Here is an 8351-nt window from a genome sequence, read left to right as displayed (position 1 = left end):
AATATCAATATCCATATCTGTACCGACGTGGTACCCGAACCTCCATAACCATAATTTATCAAATTCACACTATCTCTCAGGATACAATGTACTAAATTTACAAGTACAGTTAAATTCTTAAGGTAATTCCAACAAGTTTGATTTTCAATAATTATTCATACAAGTGTCAACAATCCAACAACAACAACAACAAACCCAGTGTATTCCCACTTAGTGGGGTCTGGGGGGGGTAAGATGTACGCAGTCCATACCTCTACCTCTGATGAAGTAGAAAGGCTGTTTCCGAAAGACCCCCGGCTCAAGTCACGAGATATCACACAAACACATAGTACAGCACAGAAGCAGATGACATAACATAGATACGGCACCCATAAGGAATATAAAACAGAGTAAAGCAGGAATGCAGGAATATAAAGCAGAGGAAAGCACACAGATTCGTAATAAACATGGAACACGGAACACGGAACACTGAATACGGAATCATAACAGGAATACACCCCCACCAATTAATTCCCTACACTAGCGACCCGAACTGGCCCTAATCCTCTGCCGTAATTCGCATCTTCCAGACCTTCCTAAAGAACGAGTAAGCACACCTTTACATAAATGGTATTAGCTCAACCTTATGGACATGGTATCATGCAATATCTATACAAAATTTATAGATTTGTTAATATATTATTTAGCACCTGAAAGCTACAGCAGTAGAAGTGAAACAAGGTAGCAACTGAAGTCACCCAAATTTATTTAGCACAATACGAGCAGAAACAAGGAAATGGATTATCGACCTAGAAAAGGTAGCAACTAGAAGCACCCAAATTAAACCCATCCCCAAATGTTAGGTCAGCAATCAAAGTGAAGGAGAAAAAAACTCCTAAATAGAAACTCAGAAAATTAGGTTAAAATCATCAATTCTAAAAATTAACTAACCTTAAATTTCCAGATTAAAGAAGAAAACCCCAAATTTTCTTGGAAATTGAAGTGGTTGTCGGAGCTAAAGTCGGAGTAGCTTCAAAAAATTAAAACCGCCTTCTTGAAGTGTTCCAAGTTGGGAAGGAAATTAAGACGTCAGAGCAGCTTCTAAAAATTACACGCGGAGCAGCTTCGAATGGAAGAAGAACAAGTAATTCCTTGTTCTGTTAGTTGGTCGACAAAAGCTCAATTAATAGTGTATGATGTTTCTTCATTGCTTAGTTTGTGGGGCTATTACAAGAAATGACCTTTCTTTTTCTGAGCAGGAGTCCAGACACAAAATGAACAATGCTGTGAAAAAGAAGTCGGAGCAGCTTCGAATTTTTGGTCGGAGCAGTCGTAGAAGAACAAGTCAAGTGTCAACAATCCAATATCATCAAATTCAAGCATGTTCGAAGACCAATCAACAAGCATCCAATTTAGGCGCATGTTCGAAGACCAATCAACAAGCATCCAATTTAGGCATACACGTCATTAAATCAAGGTTAAACTCTAATTAAACCGTAACCTACCTCAACCCAAGAATCTGAATGCGAGCTACTACTTAGCAAGGGCCTTGCCCTTACGTAAAGCTTCTGAATGGTCAAAATCTATTCAAATACATAACCCCAATAAGAATACAAAACTAATGACACTCATGTTATAAATTCTTACTCTAAGAATTATAGAAATAAAACCTAAGTTTGTCAAAGCAGTGTGAAATATGTTGATTGATGTCAGTATACATCGTTAGACCAATGATCCATTTCCACTTTGTTCTTCTTCATTTTCTCCCAATAAGTATGGCATCTGGGTCACATGCATGCTAGATCTCTTAAATTAATTAATTTCATATGGCAACAAAAACAAACCCCACTAGTAGCTACTGTTCCTAATAATTAACAGCAAATTGCTCTACCAATTAGCAAACAAGTAAGCAATTGGTATGATTCACCAATCAAACACCCATTATTAACAACTCACTTTAGCAGTAAGTTAATACCCATATGCACGCCTTTCCTCAAGTCTGTGCCTCGTAAAAATGAAGAGGCGCAAAAGAAGAGCAAAAGGAAAGGCGTGCATACGGGTATTAACTTACTGCTAAAGTGAGCTGTTAATAATGGGTGTTTGATTGGTGGTTACATGCCAATGATTGGCGGTGATGTTAGGTAGGTTTAAAAGTAGTTTTCTTTTGCATGTATTGTAAATGCATACAATTGAATCATACCAATTGATTACTGGTTTGCTAATTGCCAGAGCAATTTGTCGTTAGTTATTAGGAACACTAGCTACTAGTGGGGTTTTGTTTTGGTTTTGTTGCCATATGAAATTAATTTAAAAGATCTGGCATGCATGTGATCCAGATGCCATACTTGTGGGGAGAAAATGAAGAACAAAGTGGGAATGGATCATTAGTCTAGCGATGTATAGTGACGGCAATCAGCATATTTCACATACTATTTCTTCACTATTTTGACAAACTTAGGTTTTATATCTATAATTCTTAGAGTAAGAATTTATAAAATGAGTGTCATTAGTTTTGTATTCTTATGGGGGGTTATATATTTGAACAGATTTTGACCATTCGAAAGGTTTACGGAAGAACAAGACCCTTGCAAAGTAGCTTGGATTCGGATTCTTGGGTTGAGGTAGGTTACGATTTAACTAGAGTTTAGACTTGATTTAATGGCGTGTATGCTCCTAAATTGGATGTGATTGTTGATTGGTCTTCGGACATACTTGAATTTGATGATATTAGATTGTTGACACTTGTATGAATAATTAGTGAAAATCAAACTTGATGAAATTACCTTATGAATTCAACTGTACTTGTAAATTTACTACATCGTATTATATCCTGAGAGACGGTGTGAATTTGATAAACCATACATGATATGGTTATAGAGGATTTGGTTCCACGCCGATACAGATATGGATATTGATATTACTTATTCATGGAGGATCGGGTACCACGCCGGTACGGTACATAGACTTAGGTTGTCCCCTGCAGGTTTAATTGGAAAAAAATAAGTCCCTTAGCATGTCTATACAGATTAATGTTGATTTTGAGAGGTTGTGTGGTTTAATTTAGCTAATAACGAGCCAATGTTGTTCTAATTGTGAGGTTTAAAAGGACACAGTTGTTACTTATGGTATTACTGTTCATTTTGTGGATGTGTATAGTATGATTGATACTTTTGATAGTTACGTGGCTTATTTGCAAGCATTGTTTGGCCCGTCGTTGATGCATTTGTTGATTCAATGAATAATTGTTATTGCTATGTGTTGATGCTTGTCTACTTGTTATTCGATTTAGTTTGTATACATGCTATTAAATTGAGTTAGCGTATGATACCTACCAGTACATAGTGGTGGTTTGCACTGATACTACCATGTACTCTTTTTTATGTTGAGTGCAGAAAGTGTTCTATAGGCTCAAACACGACCTCATCTCTTGCATTTGATAGCTAATCTCGATCCAAGGGTGAGCACTGCATCTCCAGGCTGTCATGGATCATCATATTAGTTCTTGTCCATCTTTCGAATAATGAGATATATTTTATTTTTTATTGTGGATATCTCTTTTAGACGTGATTTTTGTTTAGAAGTTCTTGTACGATGACTTTCGGGTCTTGGGGATTTCAATAAGTAGTTTGTTTGATTTTCCACATTAATAATGATTAGATTTGAATTCATTATCGTTAAGTTGGTTTTTATGATAATCTTGTCTTAATGTTGACTAAATGAGTGGGTAATGGTTTTGGGTTAGACGGTTCTCCCCCGGGAAGATTAGTGTGGGTGCAAATCATGGCCATTTAGGTCGTGACAATGCCACTCAACATGTATCCTTCCCCACACCCTGGGTTCCTAAATAAATCCGCTAAAAGTAAACCAAACAATAAAAGGAACGCCACAATCGGTAGGCTACTACACTTGAACAACTAACAAGTTCCACAAAGTTGGCCCGATCCAAGCATCCCATGTAAGAAAGAATTTGGTTTAAGATGGAAGTGTCATGCGCAAATCTCAAACAAGCACAGAATCTTAACAGTTGAGACAAATGAACAAGCCTGAGGGAAAAAAAACGAAAAATGCCACTCTCAGTAGCCTAAAAATAAACAGAATGGTATTAAAAAATATAAAAACAAGGAACAACCAACTACACATGTCGTACCACTACGCAGTTACTACTTAAATCTAGGAAACAAAACTTAAGAGAACTCTCATGTATTACCATTGAACAAAGTTTCAGGTAGGGTATTTTAAACTCATAATGTACAAAAATAGCTGAAATAATAGTACTAATAATTGTAATACAAAATAAATAGCTAATTAGGAGGTGTAATCATGTTACAAAGTTTAGTTAATGACTTGAGGCAGTCAAACAAGAGAAGCTATTCAGACACAACCAATTTTCAACAACAGATAGTTGGCACCTAACACCAGTATAATCCTAACATTTCACTAACCTCACAAGTGTTAAGACACAATGCTATTGCTAAAATAGCTGAAATAATGGTGCTATGAAGTGTGATGCAAAATATATAGCTATTAGAAAGGTAATAAAACGGGACAATGTTAATTAGTGATTTGAGGCAATCGAATAAAGTCATTCAACCACCACCAAGAACATAGACTTGACCCCAAACTAAAGTAGAATCTCAACATTTCACTAACCGCACGAGTCGCGTTAGACGCACTCCATCCTACAGTTTAGTGGAGAAGTTCCTAAGAAATATAGATTCAAAGGAAAAGAACAGGCTGTACAACCGAGCTAACCACTAAAAGGAAAGTTATTACATCACTACAGGTTGAGAAAAGAAAAAGGGTTAAAGGAACTCTGACTAACAAAGCAATCACTTGGTCATTATTCTGGCTGCTCTCAATTTTCAACAGAATGCTCCAACTTGTCATGGGCAGCTGAATGATTTCAAGTAGTGTTGACTCTTTACAAAAATTGCCAATGCATTTGAAGTTGTAAAAAAATAATCGGGGAAGTTCCAATTAAAATCTATAAACAATAAAAGATGAGGAATGCAATCTAAACACAATAACATATGGTGTGAAAGTAGGATGACAGTAAAGTGAAAATACAGGTACTACTACAACAACATACAAGGTGTAATCCCACAAGTGAGGCCTGGGGAGGGTAGAGTGTACACATACCTTACCCCTACCTTGGGAGGTAGAGAGGTTGTGTCCAATAGACCCTCGGCTCAAGGAAAGCGTATCATAGCAGATCGAAAAAGAAATAACAGAAGTGAAGAAAGCATGGCAAAATACTACGAAAGCATGACAAAGCATCCTGAAAAAGGAACAATAACCACTAAGGAGGACAGGTAATAGGTAGTTGATTAAGAACACAGATAATTTATAATACATAACAGATAAAGAATGTAATTAACAGGGGCGGCGGAAGCTACTTAACGAGGTTGGAAGTTGGAACTTTATTATTAATACGGACAGATAACCAATTAAACAACCATCAAATACACGTGTTTTCTCTCAGCGCCAACTTCTTCATAGTGTTGTTTGTATGCCCAGAACAGGAAAGGAAGTGTTGGAATGTTGAGTGTTCGGAAATATTTTTATAATTTTGGTAAGCAAGAGAGTCTGGAGAAATTTAAATACTTTTTCCCAAAAGAGCTACAGTAGCACCATTTCCAATGAATTGGTTGCTTTAAATCTAAGCTTATTTTTCATTTCAAACAAACAAATACCAGAAAAATCATTTTGTGCTAGCTTCATTTTACTTTGAGTGAAGGGTCAAAAACACACCTAAAGTATCCCCATTTTTTAAGTTTCATACCTAAACTATCAAATGTGCAAGTTTGCCACCGGAACCATCACCAAGTATATGTCAAAACAAAACTCAACTATCAATTCTTCCCTTTTCCTACGTGAATAGTAGAGGTATTTCAGGTAGGACACTGGATGGAAAATGAATTTTTGAAGAAATTTAAATGATTGGGAAATTGAAGATTTTTGTCAATTACTCCTTCAACTGGATAATTCCCACACTGATCAAAGTAAGGGGGACTCTCTAGTATGGATAGATAGTAAAGATAGATCATTTACAGTTAAAAAGTGGTATGGTCTTCTAATGAAACAATTAGGATACTGGGATTCTATCTGGCTGTGGAAAGGGATCTGGAGAACTAAAGCTCCTTTAAAGGTAGCTTGTTTTGGTTGAACAACAGCATGGGGAGCTTGTCTAACTCAGGATAATCTTCAGAAAAGGGGTTTTACACTAAGTAATAGATGTTACTTATGCGAAGAAGAGGTGGAGACCACTGCAGAATAGCTAGACAGTGTTGGGAAACTTTTTACAGTATTTGTGGGATTTCTTGGATCATGCCTCAGAGTGTGAAGGAATTATTGGAGAGTTAGTAGAACCAGAGAATGCATAAAGCTTTGAAGCGAATATGGAGAACTATACCTTTGTGCATATTTTGGACTATTTGGTTAGAAAGAAACAACGCTTGTTTTGATGGGCAAAAAGTTCATATTCCTAGAGTTAAAAACAAGTGTTTGCAAAATTTATTTTGTTGCTGTAAAAGTAGTTTCATTGATAGTATAGATCAATATATGGATTTTTTGGAGTTGCTAGGGAGATGTTGTAGTTGACTGTATGGATATACCCAGGAGTCTTTTGTAACCTTTGATTTTGGTACCTTCTTGGTACTTAGTCAATAAGCCTTTAACTTATCAAAAAAAGATATTTCATGTAGGAAACTGACACACCTAATAGTTGAGGTGTGTTTTGATAAATAGTTGACGATACGAAACTCGCACACCTGATAGTTGAAACTAGAAAAATCAAGATCCCTTAGATGTGTTTTTGACCATTAACTCTTTTACTTTCTAGATGCGATTTTGCAAGAAAAAATAAAATTATATATATCTACATATTTGCTCAACGACTTTCTTAATATCCAAAACGAATATTGAATGATTCCAAATTCCTTCCCAATAGCATCACCCACCAAACTATACAAAAGAATATTTAGATCTAGATTACTGTTCATAACAATCTTAGTAGCTTAGTTAGTTTTCTATCTAAACTTTCACCTTATTGGTGAGTGCTCGATTCCCCACCTTGTAATCCCTTTCCCCTACCCCAAATTCTCCAAAATTTTCGTTTTAAGAAAAGATTTAGATTACTATTCAGATGAATCATGGTAGCTCAAAGAGGAATCTTAGTGGCTCAATTAGTTGGCTGCCTGAACTTTCACCCTGTTGGTGTGCGTTCGATTCCCACCTTATAATCCCTTTCAACTACCCCAAATTCCCCAAATTTTTTAAAGAAAAATTCTAGGTTATTACTATCTATAAAAGCACGTCCAATTGTGACCAAATTTCGACAAATAACAGGCACATAAACAAATAAACAAGCACATAGAAGCGAATCGAGCACGAAAAAGAGGAGATTTGGAAAGTATTTAAGGAAAATGGTGTAGAGAAAAAGATGATTACTTTACAAATGGGACAGATGACTTTGAGGCCGACAGCACGAGCTTCAAGCTGAGACCCTTTTCCTTTCTGATTTCTCTCAGCATTTTTCCTCTGAGCCTCGATCTTCTGTTTTCCCCTTGTCATCTCTCCCCGATTATTGGGTTTCGAGTATGTGCCCTCCCCAATTTAGCTGGGCGCTAGGGTTGAGCATATGCTTTTACACCTTGTTTGCATGGCTTTTAATTTTAAATATATAACATATAAAGTTGAATTAAAAGTGTTGTAAATTTTTTTAAAAAGAATACATACTACTACTTTTTATATGGATTACTAAGAGTGCAAGACCTGTGTCAGTACGGACCAAATAGCAAAACATGTGAATTGTAATTTTTAAATTTTAGGATTTATCTTGGAGTAGAAAGTTTGAGCAGTAAAATATTTTCGTTAGTATGATTGAGCTGAGGGGATCACAATTGAAACTTTTTTTTAACCTGCTTGTTGAATTTTAGGATCAGAAATATAAAAAAAGAATAGGCGTAAATCTGATGAAATAGCTTAAATCAAATATCCAGCAGATTATTGATTTTCAACATTGCAAAGATTAATAATTATGTAAACTTACCCGATAAAGAGAATACACAACTTGGATTCGTTATTGTTTTGTTTAATTAATATTTTTAACATAAGAAAAGAATGTTGTTTTTTAATAGAGAATGAAGAGTTGAGATTTTTTTTTCTTTATTTTATTTTTAAAATAAAGAAATGTTAATTAATATTGAAGAGCGGTAAAAAGTTGAGAAAGATGGCTACACATATTTGATAAAAAATTTGTTAATGTTAAGAAAATGCGAAGTATTTGATAACAAATTTGTGATAAATACATGTTTTTGTACTTAAATTTACTTTGATTAAATTTAAATTAATTTTGCAAATAATTTTTATAC

General features: G+C 35.3%; 1 long non-coding RNA gene across 1 annotated transcript in view; it reads right to left on the bottom strand.

Moving 5' to 3' along the window:
* LOC107871269 overlaps positions 1-7691 on the bottom strand; it is a 16010-nt gene extending 8319 nt beyond the window's left edge. The window contains exon 1 of the long non-coding RNA XR_001674661.2: positions 7429-7691. This is a non-coding gene — a long non-coding RNA (uncharacterized LOC107871269). The remainder of the gene's footprint in view (positions 1-7428) is intronic.
* Between the last annotated feature and the right edge of the window lie 660 nt (positions 7692-8351).

This window comes from Capsicum annuum, chromosome 1 (genome assembly GCF_002878395.1).
Source record: "Capsicum annuum cultivar UCD-10X-F1 chromosome 1, UCD10Xv1.1, whole genome shotgun sequence".
Lineage (NCBI taxonomy): Eukaryota > Viridiplantae > Streptophyta > Magnoliopsida > Solanales > Solanaceae > Capsicum > Capsicum annuum.
This window is presented reverse-complemented; position numbering and strand designations above follow the sequence as displayed.